This window comes from Xenopus laevis, chromosome 3L, assembly GCF_017654675.1.
Source record: "Xenopus laevis strain J_2021 chromosome 3L, Xenopus_laevis_v10.1, whole genome shotgun sequence".
NCBI classification, from domain to species: Eukaryota; Metazoa; Chordata; class Amphibia; order Anura; family Pipidae; genus Xenopus; species Xenopus laevis.
Window position 1 is genome coordinate 107,983,153 of NC_054375.1, and position 18,734 is coordinate 108,001,886.

At 38.1% G+C, this 18,734-nt stretch overlaps 1 protein-coding gene across 3 annotated transcripts in view; it reads right to left on the bottom strand.

Moving 5' to 3' along the window:
- The window catches only part of cyp19a1.L (cytochrome P450 family 19 subfamily A member 1 L homeolog), a 53,020-nt gene that overhangs the window by 31,154 nt on the left and 3,132 nt on the right, over positions 1-18,734 (bottom strand). Inside the window, exon 1 of one of the 3 annotated variants that reach the window (XM_041584856.1) lies at positions 15,444-15,538. The exons of 1 other annotated variant lie outside the window; for it this stretch is intronic. The gene's annotated coding sequence lies outside the window, so the exon portion shown is untranslated. Of the gene's footprint in view, positions 1-773; positions 920-15,443; positions 15,539-18,734 lie in introns of those variants that run through there. One more of the 3 variants, XM_018250593.2, reaches the window with a different exon arrangement.

Genomic DNA, 18,734 nt, shown 5'->3' on the forward strand with positions numbered 1-18,734 from the left:
CAAACAAAAATTCTATAGCCACTCTGCTCTGTCTACATATTGTATTTATCACCCAGGCAGCTGAAAGCTAAGTGATTTTAGAGCTTAATGTTAAATCAAAAATCTTGTTTTGCTCTGATCTATATATATATATATATATATATATATATATTAGAAAAATACATAAACATGCCCCACAGAAAAGTAATTCAATTAATATCAAACTTCTTTTTACTTTATAAGAATCATTAGTACATTTCCAATAAAGGAATTCTAAATATAAATATACATTTTGGTATAATAAATGTGTTTAGTACATTTACAGTAGTTACACATTTATAACTCATCCCAACACACAAAATAAGATTATTATTGTTGGAAATACATAAATATGCCCCACAGAAAAGTAATTAAATTAACCTCAAACATTGACAATTCTTTGTACTTTATAACAATGATTAGTACATTTTCAAAACTGTTTCTGCTTTGAAACACTCAGGCTTACTCACAAAATAAGATTCTCTATCTATCTATCTATCTATCTATCTATCTATCTATCTATCTATCTATCTATCTATCATCTATCTATCTATCTATCTATCTATCTATCTATCTATCTATCTCTAACTACCAGTCTCTATATTATCTATAAGTCATTAACTGTCTATCTATGCTAGATTATTATAAAGTCAAACAAATGTAACTTTTATCAGAGTATTGAATCCTGTGCTTGTCTGTTCAGAATGAGATGTAAATCCTTAAAAAAAAGCACACAAAGTCAAACAGAATCCTACCTATGTCTCCTTGGTACTTCTTCATTCTGAGATCGCCCTGAAATCCCTTTAATATGCTTCCTGAGACTTGAAAAAAAATTCTGACCAGCGCTGTTGTGTGACATTATTGGAAAAGGTGCTTGAAGTTGCTATGAGATCAGTTGCTTGGATACAGATGATTTATTTCATAAGAGCCATAACTACAAAGCAGCAGGACCTTACAGGCAAATGTGTAACCTAACCCTGCACCTGAACCAGTTTTTCCATCAGCGTCTCAAAAACAAATTGTAGAAAATATCTTCATATACGAAAATAATTGCATTAGATGGGTCCAGCTGTTTACCTTTGTAATTTGAAGCTGTCGTCGAAGCAGAAAGCATTAACATGATTCAAATAAATTGCTATCTTTCAATTAACAAGAGTACATTTTTACCCTGACCATTCCAGCCAAAAAATTAATTTCTGCATAAAAATGATAAAAGAGAACAGTGTTTCTCTTAAGCACTCACATTCATATTATCCCTACCTATTATCCCTACCAGCCACCTGACCAGCAACTTTTATTATGCTATAGAATGGCCAATTTTAAGCAACTTTTCATTTTGTCTTCATTATTTATTTTATATATTTTTTTAATTATTTGCCTTTTTCTTCTCACTCTTTCCAGCTTTCAAATGGGAGGCCACAGACTCCATCTAAAAAACAAATGCTCTGTAAAGCTACAAATGTATTGTTATTGCTACTTTTTATTACTCATCTTTCTATTCATATTCCAGTATCTTATTCAAATCAATGCCCGGTTGCTAGGATAATTTGGACCCTAGCAATCAGACTGCTGAAATCACACACTGGAGAGCTGCTGAATAAAAAGCTAAATAACTCAAAAACCACAAATAATAAAAAATGAAAACCAATTGCAAATTGTCTCAGAATATCACTCTCTACATCATACCAAAAGTTAACGCAAAGGTGAACAACCTCTTTTATCATCAGCCTTGTAGTATGGTTGATTTATAGCTTAGACTTCTCCTGTTTTATTCAAATTGCAAGCCAGATTAGAAATATTGATTTAATTATAATTATTTATAGTTTTACGTATCATCTACTGGAAGAAACAGTAGGTTGAGAAGCTTGTCAGGGAAACAAGGAAGCTTCTCACAAGGGATACTCTATACTACATATAGCGCTGATGCCCATTTCTGGTTGTGTAAAAACAAGTACTATCATTGGGGCTTTTTTATAAACACTGGGCAAAATTGCTCCTGGGCTGGAACCCATGACAACCAATCAGATGATTGCTTACAGTGTTCAACCTGCAGCTGACTGTAAAAAGCTAATCACTAGTGATGGGCGAATAAATTCAGCAGGCATGGATTTGTGGTGAATTTCCACGTGTTGCTACTGTCGAATGTTTTCGCAAAACTGGGGAGAAAATTCGCCTGCGAAAAATCTGAATTTTTTGCCCATCACTACTAATTACTGATTGGTTGCTATTGGTTACTGCCCAGTGTTTATAAATGGATATAACAACAGAGTTCTTGCTCTCCTAAATTTACAAGCAACTCCTTTAAAAGCCACTGAAGTATACTGAAAAGCTCAAAGCGAAGACCATGAACAGACAATTCACACAACCTTATATAAATGATTAATTATATATTTGTTTGGATCAAGTACAAGGAATTGTTTTATTATTAGAAATAAAAGGAAATCACGTAATTTAAAAATTTGCATTATTTGGATAAAACGGAGTCTATGGGAGATGGCCTTTCCGTAAATCAAAGCTTTCTGGATAATGGGTTTCCAGATAAATGATCCCATACCTGTGTGTGTGTGTGTGTGTGTGTGTGTATGTATATATATATATATATATATATATATATATATATATATATATATATATATATATGTATAGTATAAATATATATACTGTATATATATATATATATTATTGAAATGGCTATGCAAATAATCTCTACAAGATGAAGATGAACAAAGCATGAGAGTGCCAATGATCTAAGAAGAAATTTACTACCTCCTACTCAGGCGCTAAAACATTTTTCAGATAACATTTTTTTCATGTGAGCATAAAGGCCAATTATTGTCATTCTCTTGTCTAAAGTTCCGAGAATTCCTTGCATAAAGAGGGTGAAACACAACATCTCTGGCATGTGCTAACAATATTTGACTTGAAGAGAGTACCCACACAGTGTGCTCTTGGCATCAACCTAATGTTATTAAAACAAGGGGGGTTCACAATGCTTAACCACTTCCCTTCTGATGCAGACAGATGAATTCAAAGGCCTTCTTGTCTTGGTGTGAGCTCAGTTCGGAGATAATTTAAATGATTTGTTCCAGCTGTATAAATCCCACATAAGAAAACACCAACATTATTCTGGATCATCCAGTCGTATTGTTTCAGAAATGAGATGCATTACATCCATGGGAAAAGTGTGACATTTGAAGCTCATAAGGTTTTGAGTGACTGGCAGCTTTGTACAAAGTTACATTTTGAAAAGCTATAAGGGCATGTAATGGTATTGTTAGAAGTGGATTAAATCAAAAGCTTTTGAGAGCCCCCACAAGTTTAGTAAGATGATGATGAGTCTGTTACACATATAGTAAAATTTTGTATCCATCGTGGCCCCCATTGGGTCTTTAGTTATCCTGTGCCTCCAGGAGCTGCTGCGACTACAGCCGTACTTGTTAAGGCCCTGTTCGCAGGCCATTTATTCTGTACAGGCACAACAATGGAATCATTTGTACAAATATAGCCTCTCGTTTGGCACAGCTACATGTGAGATGTTACTTTGTTTTTTCTGCTGGAAAAACATTTTAGTCCAATTCATTTCAATTTGGTAAACCGCAACTGCTTCTTTGTCTGTGACTCAAAGACATAGGGACCTATTTATTATAATGCGACAAGAGAGAACTCCATAGCGCATACAAGGTTCTCCTCAAATTGTGAATTGTCTGTTCAAACTTTTATATATACTAAATAAAACAAAGACAACAACAGCAGAAAAGAGTTTGACCTTGCATAATTCAAATTCAAGATTTAGCACAAAGAAATTTGATTCGCCGAAAATAATTAACGTTGAACGTTGATATATCTCCCCCTTACTGTTAGATATAGATCATGTACACATAGGCAACTTGTCCTTTATGATTAAGAAAAGCCACAGAAATCTTCATTTTTGGTTCAGCTTTTCTCCCTCCACTTCCTTAGTGCACAGGCCAATAGATATAAAAGGATAGTAACATTTTTCCTGCTACTGGTACCTGGCAGAAAATAGTGGTGGATGAAACACTCTTCTCTGCCTTCTCACCTTTACTAACATTCTACAATGACAAGTGTCCTCGCTAATGCACACAAAGCAGTGACTGGTGGCTGCATCCAAACAATTACTAAAGTGTTATTAACTTGCAATCAGCCTGTAAGCAAACAATGTTTTTTTACACACCAGGAATAAAACTACTCATGAATTTTTTTTTTCAATTCAAGTTTTTTTTTAAATTTAATGGCGAAAAAGAATCACAACTTTTTTTCTTGATCGCTAGCATGTTGTAGAGAAACTTGAATTGGAACAGTGAAAATCACCTTGTTCCATTCATTCATTGAACTGTTTAAATAAACTCAAAAAATAAAATAGCTTGAATGTGAAAAATACACCTTGAAATGGACTTATATAAAAGCTTGGCAGGTTTTAGCTAGTGATTTTTCTTAATTCATATTTTGTGATTTTCTTTTTTAATGGACTTATGTCCAAAATATTGATTGTAATGCTGGTGTTTACTATGCCAGTCTATTTTGCCATAAAAGTATATGTACATAATCAGGGGCATAACTACAGAGGAAGCAAACTCTGCAGCTTCAGGGGGTCCCAGGAGGTATAGGGGCCCCGTGAGGCCCTAATTCATATACAATTTCAAAAAATATTGATGAAACTGGTCAACCTCTGTATATTTTGAGGACTTGAAAAAGAATTTGCCGTGGGGCTCAGTAATATATAGTTAGGCCACTGGATATAATTCATTGTGTATTAAATCCTACAGAGTGTAGTTGATTGCTAGTCTCTAATGCTCTTGCTTCTTATGCTTAATTTGCTTGATTTTCCACAGCTTCTACATCACATGTTCCCACAGCAGTAATTTATCAGATTTTATGTGGGGACAATACAGTAATGACTCATGGCTGATAACTCTGCAACAACTTCAGTTTCATTGTGGGGTGTGTGTCCTCACCTCAAGTGCCCACCACTCCCATGCCCAATTGTGAACTCCCCCACTCCCTACTGCACACCTCACAGACTTGTATCTAATTAAGGGGGGCCCGCAAACCACCAGGCCCAGGGGAGCCGGGACCCAGAGGGCTTTCTCCCAGTGCCCCAACGGCCCAGTCCAACTAATTATGTCTGTTCTGTATGTGATAAGCTTCCAATGGCTCAAAGCTGGGTACAAACTGTAAATTGTCTGCTAGCTTGACTATAGCATTTTCCTTCATCTTCCTGAAAAATTTTAATAATGCAACCATTTATGTGAAACATCACTGCAGTTCTAAATCCTGAGTTAATTATAGTAAAAAATAATTAATGTTTGTATTTCCAATGTACAGGCTCTGAAGCCTAAAAAATAGTCTGAAGCATGCTGGCAATTTTACCAATAAGTCCAATCCAATTTTATGCCTCTATCACACATATTCTGTTAGTCTGCCTTGAATTCATAGATTTGCACTTTGGGAACAGACATGGAAGATAATTCACCTTTCTTGGATCTGATAATCAGAGTCAGTTATTCTTCTGTAATCCAAGTATTTTGACATTTTCACTGTCTGCCCCTACACCATCCTCTTCAGCAGAAAGAGAGATTTTGAGAACAATCTTCCATTATCTCATGTGCTGCATTGAAATAGAATAGATGCAGCCACTCTTTCCTCACAGCTGCTGAAAATAGTACAATGAGCCCAAACATCTGTGCACCCATCTGCTACTTTCCATATCAATCATATGAATTATTTACATGTATTTAGAACAACTAACAGCTACAAGTTAGAATAGTTGCTGAGGTTGAAAAAATAGCTTGAACACAAAGTCCAGCCCCCTTCGAGTCTCTAGTTTATTAGGAAGAACGTAAAAAATCCTACCTATAAGAGGAACTTGCATATAAGAGATGGCATGCCCCAACTCTCTATCATGCCACACCCTAGCTCCAGGTGAATAACACATGACATAAAGGATCCATATCCATATTAATATTGCTCAACCTAGCTTTCTAATAATTGAATCCCCTATCACTCTTGATTACCAGTAATAATTTGATATTTTGGGTACTAGTAGAGACAGGGAGCTCAGTTCACACAATGGTCTGAGTTGTCCTCTTCTGTATCCACAAAGTAGAGTTAATCTATTGAGGCATGATAGTTTCTTTGGAAAATCCTTACTGTATTATTGTTTTATTCCCTAATTAGTATAAGAATTAATTGCATGTTTCTGTGAAAAACTGAGGCCTAATGGAAATGTAAGAATTTATAGGCTTGTATGTTTATTGCAGGACAAATACAGCTTTATGATGGCTTGGGAGAGGGACCTCAACATTACATTAGCAGATAGTAAGTGTCTCAGTCATGGGAAGAGGCAGGGAAGACTTCAATTTGTGTGAACATAAAGGAAAGAGCATACAAAATATTGTTCAGTTTGTACATGTCTCTAGAATGCTTATCTCTAATTTTCTTTGACTCATTGTGCTACAGAAATTGTGGAGAGGTGGTGCCTTCTAATGTGATGGCTATGCTTGGAGACATAAATGCAAATATACCATCACAAATTGTTCTGCCAGATCCCAAACTCATACATCTAATCTTTAAAATAGGCCCCAGTTACTTACAGTCTAGGACTTCATGTATTGGCAACAGCAAGACCTCTAGTAGCGGCTGCCTGGAAGAGGCCATTGCTTCCAGTCTAATCTGATGACGAGGAACAATGGCTCCCTTGGGGCCTTCCTGTAGAAACATTGCAGACTATCATTTAAAGCCAGCGATTTTATGCTGACAGTACCGTAAGTCCTTCTTATCTTGATGATGATACGCTATCTTATGCTTAGTGTAACACTGCTTCTTTACTACCCTTAAAAAATGGTGGTCATTTGGTTTAGCTGCTGCTATATCTTTATGTATATGACCTATAGATACAAAAAAAACCTTGTGATTATTGCCCACGACAACCCTGTCAGAAGCACACTAATAAGGAATGCACTGCAAAACAAGTGGGGTCAGTGTAGCAATGAAAGGACCAGTCTATTTCAATAAATATATGGAGCATTCATCCCCACATATGTATTTTAATTAGTCATTGATTTTCCTTTAAATATTTAAACAAAATGATGTGAGCTGTGTTGCATGAAGAACAGTACAAGTCAACGACTGACCTATTAAAATTCAAAAAGTGTCTGGTTGCTTAGAAATATGTGATCCCTATAAAATTTCATCATGACCCTCTGGAGGGGTACCAACCCACACTCCCAGAAACTTCGTACTTGGACATTAAACAAACTGTAGCAACATAGAATGTTAGAACTGGGAATCTTTAGCCAAGCACTGTAGTAGCACAATTCTCTCTTTGTTATGTCGCTGTTGAGCATTCATATTTCAGCTGCAAAATAAGTTGAAGCAGAAAATGCAAAGATCCCTATGCTTCCTGATGAATTTAAGTCTTAAAATCAACTTGGTAAAGCAAATTACTTTTAAAAAAAATGAATGTAATTCCTATGGGAATTATTAGATGCTGCTAGGCATAGGTATGTCATACATTCATAAAAGGCTGTTGAGTTGAGATCAGGTTTTCCACTAAGGAATTGAATTCCTGTATCTTTTTCCTTCCTGGATATAATGACTAAGCCTCATTGGGCGAGTGCTCAAAAGCTAAAAAGTTCTATGGCTTGGCCCTGTAAGGAAGCATTTACTATGCCCCCACCAGTGGCGTAACAACCAATGGCAGGCCCTGATGCAGGATGCGCACCTGCCCCCCCTTCTGTACAATTTCGCACAGATGTGCTGCCTGCTCATGCAGCAAATATCTCCCCCTGCAGCAAAAACTTATCGCAACTCCGGTGGGCTCCAAGGGGGTATGGGCCAGGGTGCGATCTCACCCCCAGTAGTTATGCCACTGGCACCCCTTAGTGCTTCTGCAAAGAGCACTTCTACATGGGGGAATATTTGCGCCTAATACTGAATACAAAATCCAACAATAGACATGTACATGCCTCTCCCTTGTCCAGACCCACCAGGGCTGCCAATTCAGGGGACAACTGCCCCAGTCACAGCCCTCTTTACCCCATCAGTGCCCTCTACCAAAATCCTACCTGCCAAGCCCCTTCACCCACCCCTCTGCTTTCCTTTTTACATTTTTTCGACCACAATGGAGAAGAGGAGTAAGAAGATCACAGTTCCTGACAAGGAATTGGGCTTGGGTCAGCAGGGCCCACTGGGTTATTTCCTGGTGTCCCACCAACCCTGTCCAACCCTGCTCCTGCTGAACCTTTATAAATGCAAATGCAGACATCAGTGTGTTTGTGGGGGTACCCACATGTTTCTGGACTTCAAAACAGAGCACAGAGTCCCGTGGCAATACTTTAAACAAGGAAGGCAGTGTGCACCAGTTTTTTCCACTTTGCACTCGTCCTTTCTGATCATAAATGACCCCTGTATTTTTCTAATCTGGCAAAGATGATAAAATTATTCCTTAGGGTATGGGGACTGTTTTTTAAAAAGACACTCTGTGCAGACTGTGTAAACCGACTCTCAAATATGTTATATAATCGTTTCATTAAAAAGATGCTTTTAGTCAGAACAAAAACATGGTTGTTTGGTTAAGTAAGAGGTGACCTGGATTTTGGTTGGCCAGGGCAACAGAAATGATAGGATGATCAGACAACAACAGGGAATATGTATCTGTTAAGCATGTCTGAAATTACTGCCTGCCATTGAGTTTGTATGCGCTTTCACTCAATTCAGCTTCATTACATCTCTCTTGACCTGAATAGCATTCATTACATAATAGTATTAATTAAAAGTAATGCATTTGGGGGGGGGGAATGTCCAGACAGTATTCCTTTTACCTGCCCTATTACTTCAAATATCAGACCTTGTTAACATTTAAAAGAAAAAAAAAGAAGCATCATGTTCTTCTTTTGCGCATGGTATAAAGCCCCAAGCCTACAATTATTCAATGGCTCTTGTTGCTTCTTTTTAGGGTTTCTGATAAGCTTTTCCCAGCAATCTGTTTTGAACTGGAATTGTTTAGCAGCTACTCAAAAGGTAGAATGCGTGGAAACCATTTCTATGAGTCTCTTGTTACTATTGTTCAATTTAATGGTTCTTCTGTAAAGCCTTCAGTTATTAATGCACCCAGGTGGGTGCTAACCTTGGAGAGGTTTCTGGAGCACAGATAATTAACTATTTTCTACCAGTGGCATAACTAGATGTTAAGGACCAATGTTAATGTTCAATTTAGGGACCCATAATATTGGTAAGTTGATCTATTTTGTCAGGACAAGTATGCGTAATTGCATATACTGTACATTTCATGGTATTATATTTTTTATATTTTTTGATTGTATATAACATATATATAGAACATATTGTCTTTGTGATAAATTTTAATGAAATTTGACATGCTAATTTCAGTTGAGGCACAAGATAAAATTATTTTTCTAGAGGTTGACCTGTTTTAACAATATTTATTGAAACTGTATATGAATTAGGGCCTCATGCGTGCCATATACCTCCTGGGCCCTCTTCAGGGTCTGCTTCCTCTGTAGTTCCGCCCCTGCTAGAAAACCATGGAATCAGTTCATATGTTTAGATACTTTTAAACCTGCATCTCAAACAGGTAAAATCAAATTATGTATCACCTAAGTGTCAAATATTTTTGAATCATAGTACAGGTATGTGATCCATTAGACAAAGACAATATAAGAATAAGATATAATTAATCCTTATTGGAGGAACAACAAGCTTATTGGGTTTTTTAATGTGTAAATGATTTTTAGTTGACTTAAAGAGATACTGACATCAGAAAATAACCTTTTTTATTTTCAATCATAACATTATTGTTGAATGCTATTTCTAATTTTGCCATAAAGGTATTCGCCTGATGCTTTTACATTACCTTTCTTACCCATAATGTTTTCTATAAGGAGTAGTCCATTAGCATTAGAGAATCTAACTGACAGGTCAAGAAGGGACAGTCAGGTTGGCAAAACAGTCAGGTTTAGGAACTTCAAATAACAATTACTTACAAAAGCAGAATTATCAGTGATAAACGATCAACATGACCTATAGGTAACTTCTAATGTAGATTAATATTTTCAAAAGAAAATTTTTAGTGTCCGTATCACTTTAAAGTATGAAGAGCCAAATTACAGAAAGATACATAATCTAGAAAACCCCAGGTCAGGCATTCTGGATAACAGGTCCCAAAACTGTATTCAAAGTGATGCCAATCTGTCTCAAAGCTAAATCAACCCTATTTTCTTTATAGGGGCATTATCATTGAACATCATCAATGACCATCACATTTAGGGATGGGTGAATTTTTTCGCCTTGTTTCGCCGAAAAAACGATGCCCATAGACTTGAATGGCGTCGTGCATCAAAATAAAAAGACCCGCTTCAAAAAAATTTCCCCCAAAAATGTAACTGTCATAGCAGATTACCAATTTAGCCTCAGAACCATCTTAGTATCTTTTATTTTTCTTATGGGGAATGGTCATTGTAAGTCAACAATTTTCACAAGCAGATTTGAATTAAAATTGTGATGCAAATATATTTACTGTTATTAGACTAAGTCCAATATGGAACTAAAAGTTCTTTTTAAATTCTTTTTTTCTGCGAATATTTTTTCACCATTGTAAATTTTCCTGCAAATCCAACATTTGCCATCAGAGTTAATATCTGAAAAATAGTGTTCTGTGGCATCACAGTTTTGCATGAAAAAATATGATAAAATGTGCCAAAATATTCCAATTACAGTGGAAAAAATGCAAAGATTCAAACGAGAATTGTTTCGTATTTTAGTAAATCAGCAGCAGGGGCATGAGTAGGGAACCCATGTCATGAAGTGCAGAGTAGATACCAGTAGAATGAATGTATAGATACCAGTAGAATTAATTTAATTTTGACTTATATGATATTATGATTATATGATATTATGATTATGATAATATGGAATCATAATACATGGGATCTGTTATCCGGAAACACCATTATCCAGAAAGCTCCAAATTACGGAAAGGTAATCTCCCATAGACTCCTTTTTACTCAAATAATACAACATTTTAAAGTGATTACCTTTTTCTCTGTAATAATAAAACAGTACCTTGTCTTTGATCCAAACTAAGATATGTGTTCCTTATTGGAAGCAAAACAATCCTATTGAGTGTATTTAATGTTGAAAGGATTTTTTGACAAAGGGGCACATTTACCTAGGGTCAAATATCGAGAGTTAATTAACCCTCGATATTCGTCCGTTTAAGTAAAAGTCGAAGGATTTTTCGCCATTCCTACTATCGAATGATCTAAGGAATAATCGTTCGATCGAACAATTAAATCCTTCGAATCGAAAGATTTGAATCCATCGATCGAAGGATATTCCTTCGATCAATATATTGTTAGGAAGCCTATGGGGACCTTCCCCATAGGCTAACATTGGCCTCGGTAGGTTTTAGGTGGCGAACTAGGGGGTTGAAGAATTTTTTAAAGAGACAGTACTTCGACTATCGAATGGTCAAACGATTTTTAGTTCGAATCGTTCGATTCGAAGTCGAAGGTCGAAGTAGCCCATTCAATGGTCGAAGTAGCCAAATTCGACCATTCGAAATTCGAACTTTTTTCCTCTATTCCTTCACTCGAACTAAGTAAATGGGCCCCAAAGTGTGGAGATTCAAATTTCAGAAAGATTCATTATCCAGAAAACCCCAGGTCCTGATCATTCTGGATAACAGGTCCCATTTCTGTACAAACAACTAGAACACTGTTAGCAGGGCCCACTTCTGACTCTAATGACACTACTAGTCTAAGCAAGCAGTGAAACATCCTTTTCACTATTATAATAAGCAATCACTGCTCTTTGCTGCTTTGCTAAGCATTGTGATCCTCATGCTTTCCAGCTGTGCATTGTTAATAAGTCTACTGGAAAGTGTGAATGGAAAAATACCCGTATCCATTTTTTTCCAGTTATTAAGCTTTTTTTTTTTACATATGTAAGTTAATTGCAGAAAATACACCTCTATGAGGTTAAACAACTGAATATAACCAATTAAAGGATTTTCAGCCAATGCGCAGAAAATCATTAATCATTCTGGATGTTCATATCGAACTTTGTTATTTAATTATGCAGTTTTACAGCACAATCGATCCACTGTTGCACAGTACAATGTATTCACCAGCCAAAATGTGAGCACGTATTTGTTTCACTTCAGGAGCAGGATTTCTGCTCCATTACTCATCTCATTTGTGCTCTCACTGTAATGGAAGTAGGTGGGTTTGCTGATACTGAAAAAAAAAAATCACCATTTAAAAGAAGCCTGTATTAGACTATAAGTACCATAAAGATATGAATACTCTCACATTTATCTTTATTTCAGGAAAATTAATGTTCAAAACTAGCCTATAGGCTAAAAGTAACACCCCTTTTAAATTCCCATGCCATCAGTTGTGATGCTCACTGCTACACTAAGGCCTAACATCACTGTGTGTAACGCTAAGCTGAGCAAATATTCTGGTGATGGAACAATTGTCTGGGGCTATTTTTCTTGGTTTAATCTAGGGCCTACTGTACCATTGAAAGTAAAAGTTTTTGACATAATTCATTTTAAGGGTCCCAAATGATCTGCTTGGACAGGGCCCCAGAGGATTGAGAAGGTTTCTGCTAGATTTGAAAGGTTGGAAGGTGCAGTTTACATCAGTACTCGGGTCTTTCATCACCCACAAGCGCGGCACAAAGGCTGGACATTCAATGTAGCAGCTGGAAAAGCAAGCAGGAGGGTTCCATTCAGCATCAGCAAGTAGCGGGTGTAAGGGGAGCACAAGTAATGCTGACTCTGATTCCTATATAAAAATCATAAAAATCATCAGTTGACACTTGACACTGAAATTGCCTCTCATGTTCAGTGTTTATTCTCTACTCTCATTACAGTATTATACACCACTGTATCTACTAAGAGTTGATTCCGTATCCGTCATCCTTTCTAAAGTTATCAATTGCATGTATTACTTTTTAGTTTTTATCCAGCATCATTCTTCTTTCCATTACTAAATATATGTAACGCATAGGACAGATATAAATACTACCCAAATACCTACATTTTCAATAAATGTTCAGCGCTGCGAAATATGGTGGCGCTATATAAATACATGTTACTAATAATGATACATATAGGGGCCCCATTCATTAAGTTCGAGTGAAGGAATAGAAGAAAAAATGCTTCGAATTTCGAAGTGTTTTTTTGGCTACTTCGACCATCGAATGGGCTTCTTCGACCTTCGACTACGACTTCGAATCGAACGATTCGAACTAAAAATCAGTCGACTATTCGACCGTTCGATAGTCGAAGTACTGTCTCTTTAAGAAAAAACTTCAACCCCCTAGTTCGCCACCTAAAAGCTAACAAACTCAATGTTAGCCTATGGGGAAGGTCCCCATAGGCTTGCCTAACTTTTTTTGGTCGAAGGATAATCCTTTGATCGTTGGATTAAAATCCTTCGAATCGTTCGTTTTGAAGGATTTAATCGTTCGATCAAAGTATTTGCGCAAAATCCTTTGGCTTCGATATTCGAAGTCGAAGGATTTTCATTCACCAGTCGAATATCGAGGGTTAATTAACCCTCGATATTCGACCCTTGATGAATTTGCCCCATACTGTAAATATATGTTAATAAATTTCCCCTTGATCAACATAAATAACAGGTCCCATACCTGTATATGAGCTTGATGATTTGGGTTTGGGGGGCTGATTTTGTACATGATGAACTTGTGGGATATATTAAATAAAATTTTCTAAATTCACACTTTTATATTCACAGAGTGTGCTTGTCATTTTATATTTAATTAATCAATCCACTTCTTTGTTTATATCTTATGCAGAGTTAAATATTTGTTGCTCTTTTATCCCAATTTCTCCTGTTTTGTACTTCATATCTATTTTTGGTTGGGAAGCATCATTTCATTTTAAGGGCTATCTTATTCCTAGTGCTTTATGGGTTCAGCTGTTTGGATTTACTTATGTTGGACTGTGCTGTTAACAGTCTGTTTGTTCCTTTGCAAATGACATTGCCCTGTAGGCATGATGTGGGTATTTTCAGATAATAAATGCGTCAGCAATATTCCATGTTCTGACATTTTGTCAATTTTTGGAATCTAAAAAAAGAAATGATAGATAAAACACACAAAGGCATAAAAGCAGAAGGGTTTGGCTGCCATCCCAATAAATTTGGCACTGCAAAATAACGAGGAAAGGGGATTGAAAAAATGAGATTGCACTGTAGCTTCCACGTGTTTATATATTCTTATATTTCTGACTGCCCAATATTCTGCTCTGCAAATGTAAGCATTTAGAACACCAGGAAATTGATATGTGCTTCTTTGTACAACTATAGGGAAATATAAAAGCTATAATGTCCATAGTTATCAGGAAGCTCATTTTCTCACTTGAATTTAAATTTTAACCAAATTAGCCATTAGCTCCATAAGCATGTAAGAGAATAATAAATGTGCTGAAGGATGTTCATGTATGTATCTATGTGTGTTGACCCTTTTTTGGAAAGCCAAAATGCTAATAGGTTTATCCTCCCCAAGACTGACAGTTCCCCGTTCTACTGTTCTATATATATATATATATATATATATATATATATATATATATATATATATATATATATATATATATATATATATATATATATATATATATATTAGCATCATTAAAGGAGAAGGAAAGCCTAAAATTAAGTAAGCTTTATCAGAAAGGTCTATATAAATACACCAGTAACCCCTCAAAGTATTGCTTCTCTGAGTCCTCTGTCAAAAGAAACACAGCATTTATTTCCTTTAATTGTGTACGCATGGGCTTCTGTATCAGACTTCCTGTTTTCAGCATAAACCTCCAGGGCAGGGCTTGAGCATGCTCAGTTTGTTCCTCTCCCCTTCCCTCCACCCATCCCTGCTGTAATCTGAGCTCAGAGCTGTTAGTGAGCAGGGGAGACTCAGGCAGGAAGTGATGTCACACCAAGCTTATATGGCAGCTTCTATCCCAAACAAACAGAGACAGTGGGGCTCATTTATCAACACTGGGCAAATTTTCCCATGGGCTGTTACCTATAGCAACCAATCAATGATTAGCTTTTTAAAGCCAGCTGCAAGAAGAACAATGTATTCAGCAATCTGATTGGTTGCTATAGGTAACAGCCCATGGGCAATTTTGCCCAGTGTTGATAAATGAGCCCCAGTGTCTAGAGCTGTTTACTCTGGTATGGTAAAGCATTCTGCAGAATAGATATAGCGTTCTATCTTGCACTATTGTGGCTAATCTGTTGACAATATAGTGTCTTGGAGCTTTCCTTCTCCTTTAACATCAGTAAGGGTTGGGCTGATTGATAAAACTAAACAAAGAAAAGCATCATTTTTTATGAAATGGTTCTTACTGCTGGCACATCTGAAGGTAACTTCATGTAGGAGTCTGATGTTGTTTTTCATTTCTGAGAAAAGCAATAGAAATAATCAGCAGGCAAACAGACATTTACGCTCCTGCCATTTGCTGGCTCAAATTCATACATATGAAGCTGTTTATATCACGCTATGTTATTCACTCAGGCACAGAGTGTTCTCTTGCCGACTGCATCACATGTGCCTCCACAGAAGCGACCAACTGCATAATAACTAAAATCCCATTCAGACACGTTGATTTCATTGATGACAAAGAGGACAGATGGGAAAGCCTCTTGATAACAAGATATATCTAATTATAAATTGCCTGTTGATATAATAAATAGTTAATTTACACAGAAAATCTAATTATGAAATGGGAAACGAACTTTCTTGGTTACAAAGGACAAGCTGACATTATGAATCAGCTAAGATACATTTTCAAAACAACCGGTGGTTACCTTTATTCATTGAAATGTGATTTATTCAGGAAGTCTGCAGCCTTTCCAAAAACAGTGTGGCACTGTAATACAGGTATAGGAACCCTTATTTATAAACCAAAATCCTGGACAGCGCACTCTTCGGATCACATCAATGATGTGATCCGAAGAGTGCGCTGTCCAGGATTTTGGTGTGTGCAGTATCTCGTTTCCCTTAGCGACAGACTCAGGGTGGCTGCACCTGGGTCACAACGAAGTCCGGGTAAGACCATATAGCCTTATATATCTTGGAAGCTGAATCTGGTGATTTTACGAGGGGTCTGGGGCTTTGTGCACCCGGACCAGCAAACTTGGAGGGTGAGCTCAAAACCGGCTTTAAACGTATTTAAAGAATTAAACAAATTAATAAATAAAAAATGAAGTAACAGTGTACCGCAGGACCCATAGGAAGAGAAATTATCTTTTGAATCCTAATAAGCAACGCTGAAAATTCTTTTTGTGATATCCCTTATCCATAAACCCAATATCCAGAAAGCTCAGAAATACGGAATCTCCCATAGACTCCATTTTATCCAAATAATGCCAATTTTTAAAATGATTTCCTTTTTCTCTGTAATAATAAAACAGTAGCTTGTACTTGATCCAAACTAAAATATAATTAATCCATATTGGAAGTGTAGGGGCCCCTACGGGTTAATCTGCCCTGCAGCTTTAAGGCCCCCACCTTTTTCTGCCTGGAGAGGTGTGACAGCTTCCTGCTACACTGCACTATAGTGTGTGTAAGGAGTGGCCTCTTCCTCTTTCGCCTCTGGATGCTGATCCAGCTGGGTGTGCTCAGAGGGGCTGGGTACACCAGGCCCAGAAGAAGTCATGTGTCCAGGTCGGGGACCAGGAAACCCCATGAATGAGGAATAGTTACACTAGGGCAGACTTGTCATAGTCTCTCAAGGAGAGAAAGGCAGAGAGGTTGGAGAGAAAGAGCAGTTCTGAGCTCCAACATAGGAGTGATAGATTGGAGGTATCTCTCCCAGGCCATATTGCCTGTAGTATAGGGATCCCAGTGGAGAGGGAATCAGGAGAGAGTGATTGCCCTGAGGTTGATACAGAGACTACTACTGGAATATGTCGCAGAGGTGAAGTGGGATACCTGCCAAGTCTGTCCCCAGGGAGTGTCAGCCTGTGTCTGCTCTAGGTGAGTCTGCCTGCAGATCTGTGTGAACTCTCTATATGCTGTTGCCTCAACTCCTGCGTGAGTAGAAACCTGATGTCACTTGCCTCGTGCATAGTTTAATAAACCTTGTTCCTGTTTTATTAAGAACCTCCTGGCACCCAAGTCTCTTGTTATTGCACAGTAGCCTGTGGGAGTTGTAGTTACACTACACCATACCTTTAATCTTCCATATAGCGAAGGCCCTAGCCTAAAGTGTTAGAGTCACGTGTAACCCATGCTCTATTCCACTAGCAGGTGAATTAACCCCGTATGGCCCAAATAGATGTTACATATGGCGCCCAACGTGGGGCGTGATCTCTTAAAGGCGGAGCTACTGTTGCTTTAAATTTTTGTGACAGGCTACTGGACCTGATAGACAATAGCACATATTTTTCATGAACTTTTGGATGGAAGTATTTGGCGGTGGGTTCAGGCTTGGAGGTTCGCCTCGAATTTCACGTAGGCCTGAGGTGCCGCATATCTTGTGGTGGATGAGATTTTTCTGGTGCCAAAGATGTTCCTGCGCAAGAAGAGTGGAGCAATTGGAGCAGGAGGCTCCTGGACAATTGTTGTCGCTGCTGATTTATCTGCGTGTTACCCCTCTGCTGCGGGTGCAAGAGATCTTCAGCCATGTGATACCATGTACATATCCAAGATGGAGGATGCCAGTGGGATGGATGGCCAGATTCGGATGTCCTGGAGTGGATAGATCCATGTTAAAGTGCTCTTGGTATTGGATCCGAAGATTGGAGGTACTGGTGGAGCTGGAGGAGTGGATACTAGGACTCAAAGTGGTTCACAGCGGTGAGGCCAGGAAGATGGAACCTAGTATGCGAGAAAGTGAAGAGCTGGAATGGAATTGTACAGGCACTCAGTACAGTTGTAATAACGTTTGAGTAACTGCAACTGCTTCATTTTGCATTTGAAATGTTGAAATAGTATTGTGTATGCTGTTTTTCCTTTGCATTGACCATTGTTACCAGGTATGCCTCAGGGAGGATACCAGAAGTGGATGTGATGGTACTGTAAATTTGATATGTGTTTGGGGATATTTAAACCATTGTCGGGACAAAATGGGTTTTTCCCCCGGGTGAATGTAGGGGCCCCTATGGGTTAATCTGCCCTGCAGCTTTAAGGTCCCCACCTTTTTTTTAGAGTGATCTGCTAGGAGAGGTATGACAGCTTCCTGCTACACTGCACTATAGTGTGTGTAAGGAGTGGCCTCTTCCTCTATCGTCTCTGGATGCTGATCCAGCTGGTTGTGCTCAGGGGGACTGAGTACACCAGGCCCAGAAGAAGGCATGTATCCAAGTCGGGGACCAGGACTTGGATACAGGCAGCAGCAGCACTCCCCTGTCCTCTCCTTTCGCCTCCATCACTCCGGCTTCAGCTCCCGGTCACTGCCACAACTGCCGCCTGCACGTGAAGCACCCAGGGGCCCCCGCCTGTGGCACTCTCACTAAGCATGCTGATAAACCTGAGGAGGAGGAAAGGAGCCCCGGTGATGAGGGATTTGAGTGGAACCAAAAGGGGGAATCGGTACAATCCCAGCAGCCTCTCTCCAGAGCGGGACTAAGGAGGCTTCCGAGCAGCGGCGTGATGCAGAGTACAATCCGTGCATGACAATGGCCGAGTGCTAC